General features: G+C 41.7%; 1 long non-coding RNA gene across 1 annotated transcript; it reads right to left on the reverse strand.

The window, feature by feature from the left end:
• Positions 1-18,831: 18,831 nt before the first annotated feature.
• On the reverse strand, positions 18,832-20,872 carry LOC127912043 (uncharacterized). The gene is made up of 2 exons (XR_008080256.1): positions 20,275-20,872; positions 18,832-19,963 (listed from the first exon to the last, which is right to left on the reverse strand). It is a non-coding gene; the product is annotated as an uncharacterized LOC127912043 (long non-coding RNA).
• Positions 20,873-21,606: the final 734 nt, after the last annotated feature.

Genomic DNA, 21,606 nt, shown 5'->3' on the forward strand with positions numbered 1-21,606 from the left:
TGTCAGTCTAGAGCTATTAGACATTAGACAACATATCCAACAAGCTGTCAGTCTAGAGCTATTAGACATGAGACAACATATCCAACAAGCTGTCAGTCTAGAGCTATAAGACATGAGACAACATATCCAACAAGCCGGCAGTAAAAAATGTATAATGTCACAAAGGGCCAGGAGTTTTTCCCTGGTCAGGTCATGTGGTCAGGAAAAACTCCTGGCTCTAGCCATTACGTCCCATAAATTACATTACTTGCAGAATACAGCTGCTTATTAGTTCACACATTTTGCTATTGAGGAGTTCCCCTGTTTATGTCGTTCAATGCCAATATATATGCATACATCATGCATCAGTTTATCAGCTTTCAGTTTCATTCAGTTGTGTCATAGATGGTGGTAGAACTCATTGAGCTTTAGGCTGTTCACACAGAGACAGAGTGGTGAGATGAACTCTGTGAAAGGTCACTGTTGCCCAGGGGTCATTCCCACCAGTCCACAGTGGCAAAACAGACAGCGTCAACAGGTCAAGGGGCATCTCAGAAGGCTAGTAATTCAAGCACAAAAGCACCATTGGAAACTGCGTGGTTTGTTCTATGGAGCTGCCTGCTACAGAGTAACCTTTTACAGCTGACAGGACATGCTCCCCCTGAGAACAACTCCACCAAGTTATCCAACAGGCTTGATGAAGAGACCCCTAACATGGGTTGGTGGTTGGAGAGCAGAAGAAGAAGAAGAAGGTTGTTGATAGTTAACATGGAATTCATTAACATCAACACATCACTTCAGAGGAAGGGGAGGTTGTAAGATCTCTGAATCCATGTTTGTTGGATGATGTTGATGATGATTTCAATACTTTTCCGTTCACCCCTCATTTGCTGCATATCTGAACAATATTTCAAACATCGTAGTCAAAGAAGCGGTATGTTTGCCGGGATAAAGTGAAACCATTTGGAAGTCATGGAATCAAGAAGCAGCCTGAGCGGAGTAGCTATGTTTTCTCCCAGACCAAAGAGGTTAACCACCACATGTATTACATTACATTACATCTCATCAACAATGTGCCGGGCAAAAAAACATGCCTTTTTTTGTCCTCTTCCCTCTTTTTAGCCAGATCACCAAACAAAAAAAGAGAATTGCCTGGAAACTCAATATGTACATTACTCCACCCTGGAGATTACACTCTCTACGAGCCAGACAGAATTACAGCCTGTCTATCCTGTCCTACTGAATGTATGTCTTAGTCACATCACATGACCTTGTTGTTTACCCTCATCACTGCTGAGATTGGAACGTGTGTGTGTGTGTGTGTGTGTGTGTGTGTGTGTGTGTGTGTGTGTGTGTGTGTGTGTGTGTGTGTGTGTGTGTGTGTGTGTGTGTGTGTGTGTGTGTGTGTGTGTGTGTGTGTGTGTGTGCGTGCGGAAAGCCATATTGTCTGTGGCATGAATGGAATTCAATGTCAGTCACACTGCCACACCCTCCCTCCTTTAACAGTGACTCAGGTGGAAGAAACATTGCTTTGCAGTCTGTGATAGAATCAGCTTGGTTTTCATGCTCTCATCAACCTAAAAGTTGGTGGGCCAGTCTTGCTGTGGTGAATAGGCCACCTGATAGTAGGTCTGCCTGGGTTGGGATGGAGCTGAGGCTGGGCGTGGGATTACCACCTAATCCATTTCGCCCCTTGCTATACACTAATTCAGAATAAGTGAAAACATATGTTCTCTAAACCTCAATAGTCAACAGGTCTGATATCTTATACGTGGGGACTGTGAGTATGCAGGGGGTGCTGCATCCTCAATGTTACTCTGTGACTGTGTGTCTCGGTGGCAGTGTGATTAGTGTGATTCTGTGACTGTGTGTCTCGGTGGCAGTGTGATTAGTGTGATTAGTGTGATTCTGTGACTGTGTGTCTCGGTGGCAGTGTGATTAGTGTGATTCTGTGACTGTGTGTCTCGGTGGCAGTGTGATTAGTGTGATTATGTGACTGTGTCTCGGTGGCAGTGTGATTAGTGTGATTCTGTGACTGTGTGTCTCGGTGGCAGTGTGATTAGTGTGATTAGTGTGATTCTGTGACTGTGTGTCTCGGTGGCAGTGTGATTAGTGTGATTCTGTGACTGTGTCTCGGTGGCAGTGTGATTAGTGTGATTCTGTGACTGTGTCTCGGTGGCAGTGTGATTAGTGTGATTCTGTGACTGTGTGTCTCGGTGGCAGTGTGATTAGTGTGATTCTGTGACTGTGTGTCTCGGTGGCAGTGTGATTAGTGTGATTCTGTGACTGTGTGTCTCGGTGGCAGTGTGATTAGTGTGATTCTGTGACTGTGTCTCAGTGACAGTGTGATTAGTGTGATTCTGTGACTGTGTGTCTCAGTGGCAGTGTGACTCACATTGAGGCAAATGTGAGTCACACATTGTGACACTCCTAATAAAGAAGAAGAGCTTTAAGGCACGCTCTGTCTGACACAGGTTCCCGTGACAACAGGGTGGTTGTCACGGGAGTGTCTCAGAGTATACAGTGTCTCAGAGTGTCTCAGAGTATGGTGAGTGTCTCAGAGTGATAACTGTGTCACGCAACACTTACACACATCTGCCTCAAACTGTAGACTTGTGGAAAACTATTCTTATTTTCTATGTCTGTGTTGATATTGTCTATACAAAGTAATTGAGGATAGTTGAGAGTAGATCTGAGTTATATAGTGTACAAATGGCATTAAGCCAATGGAAATAGCATTGTAACTACTCCTATCACTGGTGTCAGACTGTGAGCAGTACCACATTAAAACACATTGAAAGACAACTGAAGCCTGATGTTTTCCCTGCCCAGCCCTAGACCTAGTCTAGCGTGACTGGAAAAGCTGGTAAAGCCAGTCATTCAATGAGTGAAACCCCAAGTAGGGCATCAGGCAGGCACCAGTGGTTGGTCATAGGCTAACCGCTAACCATCATCCTCACCTAACTACCTAGCTACCCACAGAATAGGGCACTCACTCCGTACAGGAGTTCCTTTGTTATAGTGCTGTTTCGCTGCTGCTTGTTATGTGGCTGCCTGGCTGTCAGTGTGCCAGCGAAACAGGCCAACAGCACATTAAGGTATGTAGTAAGGACCTGCATTCAATACCTATTATTTACACCACAATATGGCCCCAGGACAGAAATTGTCCCCGTAATCTGTGGACATCAACCATTGTCCTCACTCGTTCCCCTTCTAACTGTTTAACATGCAGAGGTAGAGAGAATCATTGGGCTAGAGTGTCTATATCATTGTTATTCATTCACTACAGTTTGAGTTTAGTAAAAATAGATGTTCCGTTCAGAAAGCAAGGAACTGCATGGTTGGGGGGGTGTCAGATCCAAAGAAAGCAAAGAACTGCATGGTTGGGGGTGTCAGATCCAAAGAAATCAAGGAACTGCATGGTTGGGGGTGTCAGATCCAAAGAGAGCAAAGAACTGCATGGTTGGGGGGGGGTGTCAGATCCAAAGAAAGCAAGGAACTGCATGGTTGGGGGTGTCAGATCCAAAGAAAGCAATGAACTGCATGGTTGGGGAGGTGTCAGATCCAAAGAAAGCAATGAACTGCATGGTTGGGGGTGTCAGATCCTAAGAAAGCAATGAACTGCATGGTTGGGGGTGTCAGATCCAAAGAAAGCAAGGAACTGCATGGTTGGGGGTGTCAGATCCAAAGAAAGCAAGGAACTGCATGGTTGGGGGTGTCAGATCCAAAGAAAGCAATGAACTGCATGGTTGGGGAGGTGTCAGATCCAAAGAAAGCAAGGAACTGCATGGTTGGGGGTGTCAGATCCAAAGAAAGCAAGGAACTTCATGGTTGGGGAGGTGTCACATCCAAAGAAAGCAATGAACTGCATGGTTGGGGGTGTCAGATCCAAAGAAAGCAATGAACTGCATGGTTGGGGAGGTGTCAGATCCAAAGAAAGCAAGGAACTGCATGGTTGGGGGGTGTCAGATCCAAAGAAAGCAAGGAACTGCATGGTTGGGGGTGTCAGATCCAAAGAAAGCAAGGAACTGCATGGTTGGGGGGGTCAGATCCAAAGAAAGCAAGGAACTGCATGGTTGGGGGGGTGTCAGATCCAAAGAAAGCAAGGAACTGCATGGTTGGGGGTGTCAGATCCAAAGAAAGCAATGAACTGCATGGTTGGGGGTGTCAGATCCAAAGAAAGCAATGAACTGCATGGTTGGGGGGTGTCAGATCCAAAGAAAGCAATGTGTGAGTAATCATTCATAAGCATTTACAGAAAAGAAAGGGATACTGCCTTCTCTCTCTCTCTCTTGCTTTCTCTCTTTCTCTGTCTCTCGCAGTCTATCTCTCTCTCTCTCTGGGTATCTTGGTCAGAGAGAAGTCCTTGTTTCCTATTTCTATATTCAGGAATATCTCCCAAAGTAATATGTCAGGGGGACACTTGTGTCAGAGGATGAGAGATGTTTTGGTCTGTTAACGTGACGCGATACACGTACGGAACGGATGCTAAAAAGGATGACAGAGTAGAAACGTAAAGATTTTCAGCGGAATACCCCAGAATGAGTTGATTCTTAAATCTTTCAGCCTATGTCATTATATGTGTTGCAGTCAGCCCTTTTCACAGGATGGGAAGCTCATTTGGGCAACGTGGGAATGACTGAAATTCCTTGTCTCATCCGTAGGCGCTGGGCTGCTTTCCCCTGATACATGCATTACATATTGTCATGCTGTGGTTTCAGAAGTCCATGATGGTACAGATTCCTAAAAGGCAGTAGTAGTATGTGTGAGAAGGTCATCCGCTTTACAGAAGGTGCAATCTCAAATTGTTAGCTGTGTTTTGTAGAAGAACAGGACAGCAGATTTTTACACCTTGCTGGCACCGGGATTCAAACCAGCAATCTTTTGGTTACTAAGGAGTTTACCCGTTTTTACCCGTTTAGCTACCTGCCGCCCTTGCCACACCTGGGATGCGAGCACATCATTTTCGGGATGTTGTCAGGCAGCCAGTCTGTACTTAAAGTGATGCTCTCGTGTTTTTGTATAATTTCAGTCAGTAGTACTGAAAGTAGTGCTCACGAACCAAAACGGGTCCCCAACAATTGTGTACTATGTCATCCATTTTGTATGATATGTTACGGCCTTTTTTGTGTGTGCAATTAGTATGATATGTTACGAATTCCAATTCCTATGATATCTTGTTTTTGCATATCAATAGGTAGCCTATGCTGAGCTGACCTTCCCAGAAATGGCCAATGCCTTTTCCATTCACTGGCCTCAATGGAATAGAGCTGCTGCGTTTATGAATAGTCACTATTTGCATAGTGATAGAAAACACTAATGTTGCTCTTAAATGGGACACTTAGACTGGTAAAATTACAATGGCAGTTTCCAACACACAAATCCAGGAAAACACACTATGCACCCACCACAAGTCATCAGGCTGCTAACCAACAAACAAACAACAAACCCACCAACCAACCAACCAACAACCAACAAACAAACAACAAACAAACAACCAACAAACAACCAACAAACAAACCCACCAACCAACCAACAACCGAACAACCAAGCAACACCCAACAACCAACCAACATCCAACCAAAAACCAACCAACAACCAACAAACTGCTGCTTGTATTTGTTACCTCATAAAAACTGTAACCACTGCCGTTTGGTTGACTCTGTCTAACAGGCCTGGGATTGTCTAATGGATTTCACTTTAAGTAGAAAATCACAGAGGAAGATATAGTGATGGTCAATAGATAAAGATGAAGCACAATGGCAGAGGAAAGGCATCTCCAAACCAAACGGACACTGACAGTACAGTTCTCTGAAAGCTTGTTGTTCTAAAGCCTATCAGTGAACAGGCCATCTGGTAAGAGCTCTGGTTCTTTCGTCATGAAGATATTAACACCATCACACTAGACGCCTCAGGGCTCCAGTACTACTGGGATTGGGTCAGAATGGGCTGGGCCGGGTTCAACAGGCACAGTCCTCACCACCGATAAGCTTTACATTCACTAACATCAAGAGCCATTAACCATCCAATCTCTAATGAATCATTTAAACACAATGGCTTTAGGGCCCTATCTGGAGTGATTTCAGATTTGTATCAGGCCGTTTGTAGCCCCCTCTAGATTTTTTTGAAGAACATTACGCAATCCCCTGTATTATAAACTACTAATGACATTGTGTAAATGAAGTTGGTGGTGAAGTTTTAGACAAATGTAGGACTAAATTACAGTACATCAAGCTGAATGTAAAGAAAAGATCACTGGAAAAAGACATGTCATGTTACTATGTTGAGAGAATGTAGATGATCATTTCTATGTGCCGGGTGGTTGGTGATTTGGAGTGTCATTTAAGCAGATGTTGGTTTGTGCTGATGGGTAGTCATCATGTATACAGCTTTTCATTGGGTAGTCATCATGTATACAGCTTTTCATTGGGTAGTCATCATGTATACAGCTTTTCATTGGGTAGTCATCATGTATACAGCTTTTCATTGGGTAGTCATCATGTATACAGCTTTTCATTGGGTAGTCATCATGTATACAGCTTTTCATTGGGTAGTCATCATGTATACAGCTTTTCATTGGGTAGTCATCATGTATACAGCTTTTCATTGGGTAGTCATCATGTATACAGCTTTTCATTGGGTAGTCATCATGTATACAGCTTTTCATTGGGTAGTCATCATGTATACAGCTTTTCATTGGGTAGTCATCATGTATACAGCTTTTCATTGGGTAGTCATCATGTATACAGCTTTTCATTGGGTAGTCATCATCTATACAGCTTTTCATTGGGTAGTCATCATGTATACAGCTTTTCATTGGGTAGTCATCATGTATACAGCTTTTCATTGGGTAGTCATCATGTATACAGCTTTTCATTGGGTAGTCATCATGTATACAGCTTTTCATTGGGTAGTCATCATCTATACAGCTTTTCATTGGGTAGTCATCATGTATACAGCTTTTCATTGGGTAGTCATCATCTATACAGCTTTTCATTGGGTAGTCATCATGTATACAGCTTTTCATTGGGTAGTCATCATGTATACAGCTTTTCATTGGGTAGTCATCATCTATACAGCTTTTCATTGGGTAGTCATCATGTATACAGCTTTTCATTGGGTAGTCATCATGTATACAGCTTTTCATTGGGTAGTCATCATGTATACAGCTTTTCATTGGGTAGTCATCATGTATACAGCTTTTCATTGGGTAGTCATCATGTATACAGCTTTTCATTGGGTAGTCATCATGTATACAGCTTTTCATTGGGTAGTCATCATGTATACAGCTTTTCATTGGGTAGTCATCATGTATACAGCTTTTCATTGGGTAGTCATCATGTATACAGCTTTTCATTGGGTAGTCATCATGTATATAGCTTTTCATTGGGTAGTCATCATGTATACAGCTTTTCATTGGGTAGTCATCATGTATACAGCTTTTCATTGGGTAGTCATCATGTATACAGCTTTTCATTGGGTAGTCATCATGTATACAGCTTTTCATTGGGTAGTCATCATGTATACAGCTTTTCATTGGGTAGTCATCATGTATACAGCTTTTCATTGGGTAGTCATCATGTATACAGCTTTTCATTGGGTAGTCATCATGTATACAGCTTTTCATTGTATACAGGTAGTCATCATGTATACAGCTTTTCATTGGGTAGTCATCATGTATACAGCTTTTCATTGGGTAGTCATCATGTATACAGCTTTTCATTGGGTAGTCATCATGTATACAGCTTTTCATTGGGTAGTCATCATGTATACAGCTTTTCATTGGGTAGTCATCATGTATACAGCTTTTCATTGGGTAGTCATCATGTATACAGCTTTTCATTGGGTAGTCATCATGTATACAGCTTTTCATTGGGTAGTCATCATGTATACAGCTTTTCATTGGGTAGTCATCATGTATACAGCTTTTCTTTGGGTAGTCATCATGTATACAGCTTTTCATTGGGTAGTCATCATGTATACAGCTTTTCATTGGGTAGTCATCATGTATACAGCTTTTCTTTGGGTAGTCATCATGTATACAGCTTTTCATTGGGTAGTCATCATCTATACAGCTTTTCATTGGGTAGTCATCATGTATACAGCTTTTCTTTGGGTAGTCATCATGTATACAGCTTTTCTTTGGGTAGTCATCATGTATACAGCGTTTCATTGGGTAGTCATCATGTATACAGCTTTTCTTTGGGTAGTCATCATGTATACAGCTTTTCATTGGGTAGTCATCATGTATACAGCTTTTCTTTGGGTAGTCATCATGTATACAGCTTTTCATTGGGTAGTCATCATGTATACAGCTTTTCTTTGGGTAGTCATCATGTATACAGCTTTTCATTGGGTAGTCATCATCTATACAGCTTTTCATTGGGTAGTCATCATGTATACAGCTTTTCTTTGGGTAGTCATCATGTATACAGCTTTTCATTGGGTAGTCATCATGTATACAGCTTTTCTTTGGGTAGTCATCATGTATACAGCTTTTCATTGGGTAGTCATCATCTATACAGCTTTTCATTGGGTAGTCATCATGTATACAGCTTTTCTTTGGGTAGTCATCATGTATACAGCTTTTCATTGGGTAGTCATCATCTATACAGCTTTTCATTGGGTAGTCATCATGTATACAGCTTTTCTTTGGGTAGTCATCATGTATACAGCTTTTCTTTGGGTAGTCATCATGTATACAGCTTTTCATTGGGTAGTCATCATGTATACAGCTTTTCTTTGGGTAGTCATCATGTATACAGCTTTTCATTGGGTAGTCATCATCTATACAGCTTTTCATTGGGTAGTCATCATGTATACAGCTTTTCTTTGGGTAGTCATCATGTATACAGCTTTTCATTGGGTAGTCATCATCTATACAGCTTTTCATTGGGTAGTCATCATGTATACAGCTTTTCTTTGGGTAGTCATCATGTATACAGCTTTTCTTTGGGTAGTCATCATGTATACAGCTTTTCATTGGGTAGTCATCATGTATACAGCTTTTCTTTGGGTAGTCATCATGTATACAGCTTTTCATTGGGTAGTCATCATGTATACAGCTTTTCTTTGGGTAGTCATCATGTATACAGCTTTTCATTGGGTAGTCATCATGTATACAGCTTTTCTTTGGGTAGTCATCATGTATACAGCTTTTCTTTGGGTAGTCATCATGTATACAGCTTTTCATTGGGTAGTCATCATGTATACAGCTTTTCTTTGGGTAGTCATCATGTATACAGCTTTTCATTGGGTAGTCATCATGTATACAGCTTTTCTTTGGGTAGTCATCATGTATACAGCTTTTCTTTGGGTAGTCATCATGTATACAGCTTTTCATTGGGTAGTCATCATGTATACAGCTTTTCTTTGGGAAGTCATCATGTATACAGCTTTTCTTTGGGTAGTCATCATGTATACAGCTTTTCATTGGGTAGTCATCATGTATACAGCTTTTCTTTGGGAAGTCATCATGTATACAGCTTTTCTTTGGGAAGTCATCATGTATACAGCTTTTCATTGGGTAGTCATCATGTATACAGCTTTTCATTGGGTAGTCATCATGTATACAGCTTTTCATTGGGTAGTCATCATGTATACAGCTTTTCATTGGGTAGTCATCATGTATACAGCTTTTCATTGGGTAGTCATCATGTATACAGCTTTTCATTGGGTAGTCATCATGTATACAGCTTTTCATTGGGTAGTCATCATGTATACAGCTTTTCATTGGGTAGTCATCATGTATACAGCTTTTCATTGGGTAGTCATCATGTATACAGCTTTTCATTGGGTAGTCATCATGTATACAGCTTTTCATTGGGTAGTCATCATGTATACAGCTTTTCTTTGGGTAGTCATCATGTATACAGCTTTTCATTGGGTAGTCATCATGTATACAGCTTTTCATTGGGTAGTCATCATGTATACAGCTTTTCATTGGGTAGTCATCATGTATACAGCTTTTCTTTGGGTAGTCATCATGTATACAGCTTTTCATTGGGTAGTCATCATGTATACAGCTTTTCATTGGGTAGTCATCATGTATACAGCTTTTCTTTGGGTAGTCATCATGTATACAGCTTTTCTTTGGGAAGTCATCATGTGCTCTCTCTCTCTCTCTCTCTCTCTCTTCTCTCTCTCTCTTCACTCTGTCTCTCTCTCTGTCTCTCTGTCGCTCTCTCTCTCTCTCTCTCTCTCTCTCTCTGTCGCTTGTCGCTCTCTCTCTGTCGCTCGCTCTCTGTCTCTCTTTTTCTCTCTTTCTCTCTCTCTCTTTTTTATCTGACTCATATTTCCCATGGTTCCACGTTCTGCTGACTCCTCTCCTTTCTCTTCCCACCCTACTCCCTCTCTCCATCAGTCTATCACCACCCTTCTCCCTTTGTTTTAATTTACTTTATCACATTATTTTCACCGCTTCTCATCCGCCTATCTCCTGAATTATCTTAATGAATATACATCCCACTCCACCAGGCTCTGTTGGTTTCCCCTTTCTCTCTCTCTCTCTCTGTGGTGCTACATGTTGTTTTTGCTGTGGCCACCCTCCAGTAATTTGAGCGTGTTAAGGCTCTCCATCAGTAGATTATTGTTCTGAGTTGGTGTGTGTGAGAGAGAACGGACAGAGAGAGATTGGGTATGTGTGTCTTCCTGTGCCATCTTTCTGTGTGTGTGTGTGTGTGTGTGTGTGTGTGTGTGTGTGTGTGTGTGTGTGTGTGTGTGTGTGTGTGTGTGTGTGTGTGTGTGTGTGTGTGTGTGTGTGTGTGTGTGTGTGTGTGTGTGTGTGTGTGTGTGTGTGTGTGTGCGACAATGGACCTGTGCGTGCAATCTTGTCTGTACGCGCTTGTATGCACTCTTATGCTCGAGTTTGTGTTCGAGAAACTGGATCCTGGGCCACACGTTTTTCTTGTGGGAGTGCTGAGCAGAGCAGGGATGGAGGCAAACAACACAGCACAACACCACTGTGCTTCCCTCCCCTGCCCTCCAGAGCACTGGGGCGTATTGGGTTCCAAATCTCCTGTCCATCACTGGGCCACAGCCTTCGTTTAAGTCCAGCGGCTGGGTCAGCTAATAGTGACCCTAAATGCAGGTCATTATCCTGATAACCAGGGGTGGCAGGCAGACAACGAGCTGAATCTGGGGCTGGTATTAATGGCTGAGGGACTGGCTACATGGCAGGTAGAGTCAGACACAGTCAGACAGACAAGGACAGGCAGATATCAGATAAAGCCACTAACAGATTCTGTATCAGGACTCTCTCTGCTATGGCAATGTCAGGAATGGAAACTGGATGCCGTAAGGCAACAATGATATCTATCTGTGTGGGGGGCGGCTCTGAAAGCCACGGCCCTGGTGCTCTGGGCTGTTTCTCCCCTCTGCCTTCCTCCCCCTGTTTTTTTCTATTTCTCCCTCTGCGTCTTTGTGGTTTTGTTTTTTCTCCGTTGCACGCCACATGCTCACGCTATCTGTCTCTTTCATCAGTCACGAGGGCTGGGAAACTGTCAACAGCCCCAAGGCCCATGTTTCCGAGGAGCCACAGATACACCCTTTCTCGCTTTTTAGTGTGCGTGTGTGCGTGTGTGCGTGTGTGTGTGTGTGCGCGTGTGTGTGTGTGCGTGTGTGTGTGTGCGCGTGTGTGTGCGTGTGTGTGTGTGTGTGTGTGCGTGTGTGTGTGTGTTGCTTTTATGTGTTTTTTCCATCAATGTGTGTTTGGCAGAGGTGCTGTCGGTGATAAGGGGGCATGTGTCATTCAATGTTTGACTCCCCTTGGCATTGGCTGCTACTGTACTGTACCGTGTGACAAGGTAAGAGATATCCCTACCTGGCTAGAGTGCTGTGGTCACCAACACATGTACAGCCACCCATTTTCAATGTCTTATGCCTACTTAATTCACTTCACATTTTCAATGTCTTCAGCCTACTTAATTCACTTCACATTTTCAATGTCTTCAGCCTACTTAATTCACTTCACATTTTCAATGTCTTCAGCCTACTTAATTCACTTCACATTTTCAATGTCTTCAGCCTACTTAATTCACTTCACATTTTCAATGTCTTCAGCCTACTTAATTCACTTCACATTTTCAATGTCTTATGCCTACTTAATTCACTTCACATTTTCAATGTCTTCAGCCTACTTAATTCACTTCACATTTTCAATGTCTTCAGCCTACTTAATTCACTTCACATTTTCAATGTCTTATGCCTACTTAATTCACTTCACATTTTCAATGAATTATGCCTACTTAATTCACTTCACATTTTCAATGTCTTATGCCTACTTAATTCACTTCACATTTTCAATGTCTTATGCCTACTTAATTCACTTCACATTTTCAATGAATTATGCCTACTTAATTCACTTCACATTTTCAATGTCTTCAGCCTACTTAATTCACTTCACATTTTCAATGTCTTATGCCTACTTAATTCACTTCACATTTTCAATGTCTTATGCCTACTTAATTCACTTCACATTTTCAATGTCTTCAGCCTACTTAATTCACTTCACATTTTCAATGTCTTCAGCCTACTTAATTCACTTCACATTTTCAATGTCTTATGCCTACTTAATTCACTTCACATTTTCAATGTCTTATGCCTACTTAATTCACTTCACATTTTCAATGTCTTCAGCCTACTTAATTCACTTCACATTTTCAATGTCTTATGCCTACTTAATTCACTTCACATTTTCAATGTCTTATGCCTACTTAATTCACTTCACATTTTCAATGTCTTATGCCTACTTAATTCACTTCACATTTTCAATGTCTTATGCCTACTTAATTCACTTCACATTTTCAATGTCTTATACCTACTTAATTCACTTCACATTTTCAATGTCTTATGCCTACTTAATTCACTTCACATTTTCAATGTCTTCAGCCTACTTAATTCACTTCACATTTTCAATGTCTTATACCTACTTAATTCACTTCACATTTTCAATGTCTTATGCCTACTTAATTCACTTCACATTTTCAATGTCTTCAGCCTACTTAATTCACTTCACATTTTCAATGTCTTCAGCCTACTTAATTCACTTCACATTTTCAATGTCTTATGCCTACTTAATTCACTTCACATTTTCAATGAATTATGCCTACTTAATTCACTTCACATTTTCAATGTCTTATGCCTACTTAATTCACTTCACATTTTCAATGTCTTATGCCTACTTAATTCACTTCACATTTTCAATGTCTTCAGCCTACTTAATTCACTTCACATTTTCAATGTCTTCAGCCTACTTAATTCACTTCACATTTTCAATGTCTTATGCCTACTTAATTCACTTCACATTTTCAATGTCTTCAGCCTACTTAATTCACTTCACATTTTCAATGTCTTCAGCCTACTTAATTCACTTCACATTTTCAACGTTTTTGTTGTTGTTGTTGTTGCAGTGTCTTGATAATTTACTGTGCATTTGAAAAGGTAGTGTCCAACTCAGCAAGTTATCTTCCGAAATTCCCTAATGATGATGTTAGCAATACCATATGAGTCTCATTCCTACGCGCTTTCTACAACCCTGTCACAAGAGGATAACAATATGTAAACACTGAATTACTGCTACATAGACATTCACACAATTTATTGCCCACACGTTTTGGGTACAAGCCATGCAGGTATATGCCTGCTTTAGGTGTCTAAGCATTTTCATCCCAGAGCATGCAGATTCTGAAACGATTATTCCTTATGCGTTATGATCTTTACCAAGACTTTGATGGTCTGCCAGTGTGGTTTTTCCACTTCCACACCATTACTGTAAAGTATTTAATTGCACCGTTCTCTCAGACATACAATTACTATCTGGTGTCTCTGCTTCTTTAACCTGGAGTACAAAACATTTTGATCTTTAAGCTTCTCATTTACAAAGGAACAAAAAGACAGAACATTTCACTGTTATTTCAACTTGGATATGGGCCCAAGAGCTTATTATATACTTTATAAAAGTGATAAACCCATACTGTTGTTTTTGAACTTATATCCAGACCAGAGCCCCACCCAAAGCCACTATGTTTCAAGTTTCAGCTTTTAATCTCACCTGTACAAGTACAGTGAAATACCTTTCTTGCAGCTCTAACCCCAACAATGCAGTAATCAATATCAATGTCATACTAAAAATAAAGCACACGAGAAATACAAATATGTATGAGAAGTACTGTAAGTAAGCAATATACAGGGTCAGTTCGAATACCATATTTACAGAAAATGTGGGGTTTCTCGGATAGCACTAAAATAGTTCCTTGTTCACCTCCGAGAGAGATGGGGGGGTGGAGAGAGAGTGAGAGAGACAGAGAGAGAATGGGTGATAATCAAAAAAGTGAACTAAATGGTTGATTCAACTCTCCAGCTCCCCCTCCCCTCTGTCGCCCGCTCAGTACAATGATCCAGGTGCTTACCCCCCCAGAGACAGATTGACCCCCTTTGACCCTGCTGAGCAGAGCCAGGGTTCACAGGTCAGGGGTCAAGGAAGAATCCTCCCACTGTCTGTGTGTTTTTCTCCAGGCTAGGATTGAGGGATGGAGGGAGCTCTAGGAAAATGATGTCTGCCTGTCTGTCCCGTCCATAACTGTTATTCTAATGGATAGAACAGGATAGAACACAAATGGGTGAAAACAGGACTTTTGGCTGCACTTTAATGCCTGGCTGAGAAAAACAGAAACCTTGAATGTAGACTCAGCGATATGACGTAGATGCAGAAAGTAAACAGCATAGTGGGCCAATATCCTCAACAACTAAGAGCGTTGAAGCGAGAGGCTCAAATTCTCCTCTGTTTTGGTCCCGTGGCTACTACGCTCTAACAGCGTGAAGCGAACCCATGCACATATGCAGATACTGTGTGTGACTTTGTAAGAGCAAAGCTTTGCATCTTGCTCATCTCAATATCTGTGGTGCTGCTCGTGTCAACGTAATTTCGCTGAGCTTACGTTTAAGGCTGTCATAATGAATCTGTCTGTGTGTGGGAGAAAGTCGTCTTGTTCTTGTGTGTCTATCCGTGCCCATGCTTGTCGTTGATGATATTTGCAGATATTTAATCATGGTTGATTTAATCAAAAACAAACAGTCAGATTACAAGCTAGACAGACAGTTATGTACTATTTGTTTTATTCTTGGGTTGTGACTGTAGGGCACCTGTGTCAAACTCATTCCACAGAGGGCCGCTTGTCTGCAGGTTTTCGCTCCTCTCTTGTACTGGATTTATGAATTAAGATCACTAATTAGTAAGGAACACACCTGGTTGTCTAGGTCTTAATTGAAAGGGAAAAACAAAAGCCCACAGACACTAGGCCCTCCATGGAATGAGTTTGACACCCCTGTTGTGTAGAATACTCATCAGTCATGTCTTGACTGAAACACTGTGTTATACAGTGCATTCGGAAAGTATTCAGACCCCTTGACTTTTTCCACATATTGTTATGTTACAACCTTATACTAAAATTAATTAAATTGTTCCCCCACTCATTAATTTATACACAATGCCCTATAAGGACAAAGCAAAAACAGATTTTTTTGAATGTTTTAGAAAAAAAATGAAATATCGAATTTACATAATTTACAGACCCTTTACTCAGTACTTTGTTGAAGCACCTTTGACAGCGATTACAGCCTTGAATCTTCTTGGGTATGACGCTACAAGCTTGGCACACCTGTATTTGGGGAGTTTCTCCCATTCTTCTCTGCAGATCCTCTCAAGCTCTGTCAGATTGGATGGGGAGCTTCGCTGCACAGCTATTTTCAAGTCTCTTCAGAGATGTTCAATCAGGTTCAAGTCCGGGCTCTAGCTCTGCCACTCAAGGACATTCAGAGACTTGTCCCGATGCCACTCATGTGTTGTCTTGGCTGTCTGCTAAAGGTTGTTGTCCTGTTGGAAGGTGAACCTTCACAACAGGCTGAGTTCCTGAGCGCTCTTGAACAGGTTTTCATCAAAGATCTCTCTGTACTTTGCTCCGTTCATCTTTCCCTTGATCCTGACTAGTCTCCCACAGTCCCTGCCGCTGAAAAACATCCCCACAGCATGATGCTGCCTCCACCATGCTTCACCGTAGTGATGGTGCCAGGTTTCCTCCAGACGTGACGCTTGGAATTCAGGCCAAAGAGTTTAATCTTGGTTTCATCAGACCAGAGAATCTTGTTTCTCATGGTCTGAGAGTCCTTTAGGTGCCTTTTTGGAAAACTCCAAGCAGGCTGTCATGTACCTTTTACTAAGGAGTGGCTTACGTCTGGCCACTACCATAAAAGCCTGATTGGTGGAGTGCTGCAGAGATTGTTGGGCTTCTGGAAGGTTCTCCCATCTCCACAGAGGAACTCTGGACCTCTGTCAGAGTGACCATCAGGTCACCTCCTTGACCATGGCCCTTCTTCCCTGATTGCTTAGTTTGACCAGGCGGCCAGCTCCAGGGAAAATCTAGGTGGTTCCAAACTTCTTCCATTTAAGAATGATGGAGGCCACTGTGTTCTTGGAGACCTTCAATGCAGCAGAAATGTTTTGGTACCCTTCCCCAGATCTGTGCCTCGACACAGTCCTGTCTCAGAGTTCTACAGACAATTCCTTTGACCTCATGACTTGGTTTTTGCTCTGACATGGACTGTCAACTGTGGGACCTTTATGTAGACAGGTGTGTGTGCCTTTCCAAATCATGTCCAATCAATTGAATTTACCACAGGTGGACTCCAATCAAGTTGTAGAAACATCTCAAGGATGATCAATGGAAACAGGATGCACCTGAGCTCAATTTTGAGTCTCATAGTAGAGGGTCTGAATAGTTATGTAAATAAGGTATTTTAAGTTTTTTATTTGCTCAGATTTCTAAAAACCTGTTTTCGCTTTGTCATTACGAGGTATTGTGTGACAGCCTATATGTCAGTCAGCATCATCATGATGCAGTTTTCGTGTAGGGAACAGAGTGTTTTAGTGTAGGGAACAGAGTGTTGTAGTGTAGGGAACAGAGTGTTTTAGTGTAGGGAACAGAGTGTTTTAGTGTAGGGAACAGAGTGTTGTAGTGTAGGGAACAGAGTGTTGTAGTGTAGGGAACAGAGTGTTTTAGTGTAGGGAACAGAGTGTTGTAGTGTAGGGAACAGAGTGTTTTAGTGTAGGGAACAGAGTGTTGTAGTGTAGGGAACAGAGTGTTGTAGTGTAGAGAACAGAGTGTTGTAGTGTAGGGAACAGAGTGTTTTAGTGTAGGGAACAGAGTGTTGTAGTGTAGGGAACAGAGTGTTGTAGTGTAGGGAACAGAGTGTTTTAGTGTAGGGAACAGAGTGTTTTAGTGTAGGGAACAGAGTGTTGTAGTGTAGGGAACAGAGTGTTTTAGTGTAGGGAACAGAGTGTTTTAGTGTAGGGAACAGAGTGTTGTAGTGTAGAGAACAGAGTGTTGTAGTGTAGGGAACAGAGTGTTGTAGTGTAGAGAACAGAGTGTTGTAGTGTAGGGAACAGAGTGTTGTAGTGTAGGGAACAGAGTGTTTTAGTGTAGGGAACAGAGTGTTGTAGTGTAGGGAACAGAGTGTTGTAGTGTAGGGAACAGAGTGTTGTAGTGTAGGGAACAGAGTGTTGTAGTGTAGGGAACAGAGTGTTGTAGTGTAGAGAACAGAGTGTTGTAGTGTAGAGAACAGAGTGTTGTAGTGTAGAGAACAGAGTGTTGTAGTGTAGAGAACAGAGTGTTGTAGTGTAGAGAACAGAGTGTTGTAGTGTAGAGAACAGAGTGTTGTAGTGTAGAGAACAGAGTGTTGTAGTGTAGAGTACAGAGTGTTGTAGTGTAGGGAACAGAGTGTTGTAGTGTAGAGAACAGAGTGTTGTAGTGTAGAGAACAGAGTGTTGTAGTGTAGAGAACAGAGTGTTGTAGTGTAGAGAACAGAGTGTTTTAGTGTAGGGAACAGAGTGTTGTAGTGTAGGGAACAGAGTGTTGTAGTGTAGAGAACAGAGTGTTGTAGTGTAGAGAACAGAGTGTTGTAGTGTAGAGAACAGAGTGTTTTAGTGTAGGGAACAGAGTGTTGTAGTGTAGGGAACAGAGTGTTGTAAATCAAATCAAGTCACATCAAATCACATGTTATTGGTCACATACACATGGTTAGCAGATGTTAATGCGAGTTTAGCGAAATGCTTGTGCTTCCAGTTCCGACAATGCAGTAATCTAACAAATTCACAACAACCTCCTTATACACACAAATGTAAGGGATGAATACGAATATGTACATATAAATATATGGATGAGCGATGGCTGTGTTGCATAGGCAAGATGCAGTAGATTATATATATATAGATGATATATAGAATACAGTATATACATATGAGATGAGTAATGTAAAGCGTTATTTAAAGTGACTAATGTAGTGTAGGGAACAGAGTGTTGTAGTGTAGGGAACAGAGTGTTGTAGTGTAGAGAACAGAGTGTTGTAGTGTAGAGAACAGAGTGTTGTAGTGTAGAGAACAGAGTGTTGTAGTGTAGAGAACAGAGTGTTGTAGTGTAGAGAACAGAGTGTTGTAGTGTAGAGAACAGAGTGTTGTAGTGTAGAGAACAGAGTGTTGTAGTGTAGAGAACAGAGTGTTGTAGTGTAGAGAACAGAGTGTTGTAGTGTAGAGAACAGAGTGTTGTAGTGTAGAGAACAGAGTGTTGTAGTGTAGAGAACAGAGTGTTGTAGTGTAGAGAACAGAGTGTTGTAGTGTAGGGAACAGAGTGTTGTAGTGTAGAGAACAGAGTGTTGTAGTGTAGAGAACAGAGTGTTGTAGTGTAGAGAACAGAGTGTTGTAGTGTAGGGAACAGAGTGTTGTAGTGTAGAGAACAGAGTGTTGTAGTGTAGGGAACAGAGTGTTGTAGTGTAGAGAACAGAGTGAGCCATTGCTATGCTGCCTTCTCTTTTCTTGCCTCAATTTATTTTTCAGTTTGCTGTTCTAGTTTGCATTAATTTCACAAATGTGTGGTATTTTAAGTTTATCTTGAGGTTACTACATAGTACACTGAACAAAAATATAAATGCAACATTTATATTTATACAAAGTGTTGGTCCCATGTTTCATGAGCTGAAATAAAAGATCCCAGAAATTTTCCAAACACACAAAAAGCTTCTTTCTCTCTATTTTTTTTGCCACAAATTTGTTTACATACCTGTTCGTGAACATTTCTCCTTAGCCAAGATAATTCATCCACTTGACAGGTGTGGCATATCAAGAAGCTGATTAAACAGCAAGATCATTACACAGTCACACAACACAAAGCCACAGATGTCTCAGGTTTTATAAGTTCCTTATGTGAACTGTAACTCAGTAAAATCTTTGACATGAATAGAATTACTAACTTGAAATACAATTCACCCTGTTCTTTTCAGTTCAATTCAGTGTTTATTTTCTGTACCTAATTTATCTGCAGTGGGTAAACTCGTTCTTGTCAGCAAAGTAATAAACAAAGTAATGATCATATGTCATAGGAGTTTATAGTAGTGTTAAAGGAGTAACTTTTTGTGTGTGTGTGCAAATGTCAGCAGTTTTTTCTCTTTTTATATGAACTTGGCTGGGCTCCCCTACCCCACCTAGTTTGTAGGGTTAGCTCTAGCCTTGTAGCCTGTACTCAGTGAAACAGCTGTTTTGTTTCAGGTTACTCTCCGACTGACGCTCAGGTAACAATGGCCCCGGCAGCATTCAGCCAGCCCATTGTTCTAAACGCGGTGTACAGTCAGTCTATGGCAATCTGTGGCAGTATTGGCAGGTGCTGGCTGGATGATGGCAAGCGGATGCTACATACTGGGCCTATCTATCATGAATTAAACAGCATTAAATGCCTTGTAAAGAACAACTGATATCTACAGTCAAGTGAAGTATTCAAAGGGGGCCCAGACTCCAGAGTCACGGGTGGCTTGAACATGTTTTATAGAGGTGAATTCCCCCTGTATGAAGTGCAATGACAGGAACCCAGTGAACAGTGCTATGGGAGGAAGTAGAGGAAGGCTGTAAAACCAGGGGCTGCTGCAGCTTTCGTGTTGATGAAACCTAGAGGAAACAGACAACAAACAGCTTGTAAGCACTATCTGTAGACAGCAGACTGGCGAATTACAGACTGAACACACTCATCACAGAGAGAGAGATTTTTACCTGTTATCACAAGAAAAGGGCAGCCAGTGAAGAACAAACACCATTAGAGAGAGAGAGAGAGAAACTTGTTTTTCAACCACTCCACTGTGCCTTTAAACAGTTTGGAAAATTACAGAAAATTATGTCTTGGCTTTAGAAGCTTCTGATAGGCTAATTGACATCATTTGAGTCAATTGGAGGTGTACATGTGGATGTATTTCAAGGCCTACCTTCAAACTCAGTGCCTCTTTGCTTGACATCATGGGAAAATCAAAAGAAATCAGCCAAGACCTCAGAAATAAATTGTAGACCTCCACAGGTCTGGTTCGTTCATGGGAGCAATTTCCAAACGCCTGAAGGTACCGCGTTCATCTGTACAAACAATAGTATGCAAGTATAAACTCCAGGGGACCACGCAGCCCTTATACCGCTGTCTCCTAGAGATGAATGTACTTTGGTGCGAAAAGGGCCAATCAATCCTAGAACAACAGCAAATGACCTTGTGAAGATGCTGGAGGAAACAGGTACAAAAGTGTCTATATCCACAGTAAAACGAGACCCATATCGACATCACCTGAAAGGCGGCTCAGCAAGGAAGAAGCCACTGCTCCAAAACCGCCTTCAAAAAGCCAGACTACGGTTTGCAACTGCACATGGGTTGTAATGTTGTTATAATTTTTCACAACTGTCTTCTCAATTGATGATCTTTGTGAAAAAGAATTTGAGTAAAAGAGCAGGTGGGGATTAGTGGGGATTTAAAATCACCTACCTTTTTTTTGTATCTATGATATATAATTTGATTAATATTCTCAGTTCAAGCCATTGATCTCAAAGCTGTCCTCTGATGCTATATGGGAGGGACAGGAAGAGAGAGAGACACACATAGAGAGAGGGAAAAGGACACACCCATACAGAAAGAGCGAAGGGGGAGGCCCATACACACACACACACAAGCACACAAACACACACAGATGGAGAAAGACAGAAAAGAGGTAAAGAGAGAGAGAGAAAGAAAGAGAAAGACAGTCTACTTGACTACTTCCTGCAGGTAAACAGCTGAAGCTGAGAAGTCTTCTGCTTTCAATTACAAGGCCGTCCCGCCAGGCCTTATGACACGCTAAGCACCAGCCCTCTTGTGTATGTTTGTGGCTCTAAACCAACCGCTTATTATGTTGATGGAGTGTTCCTCAACCCCAGGGCCCGGGTTCTAAGAGGGCCTTATGGTTGTCTCTGTGGCTTTAATGACAACTGAAAGCATGAAAACGGCTGAGAAAATAACCCTGCTGTCAGCAGTCAGCTATGTTCTTCTTCTTGTCCTTTTTCAACCCAACCCTTACCGTAATGGATGCAGTGATACAGTATCTTCAGTATGTCTTAGATGTGAGATGCGTGAAGGGTATAAGGTTAGCTGTCTCAGAGGCTTTGCATAAGACTGCATGAAGAAAGATAAAATCACAAAAGAATGATTATCACACACACACACACACACACACACACACACACACACACACACACACACACACACACACACACACACACACACACACACACACACACACACA

The sequence above is a fragment of the Oncorhynchus keta genome, chromosome 26, assembly GCF_023373465.1.
Source record: "Oncorhynchus keta strain PuntledgeMale-10-30-2019 chromosome 26, Oket_V2, whole genome shotgun sequence".
Taxonomy (NCBI): domain Eukaryota; kingdom Metazoa; phylum Chordata; class Actinopteri; order Salmoniformes; family Salmonidae; genus Oncorhynchus; species Oncorhynchus keta.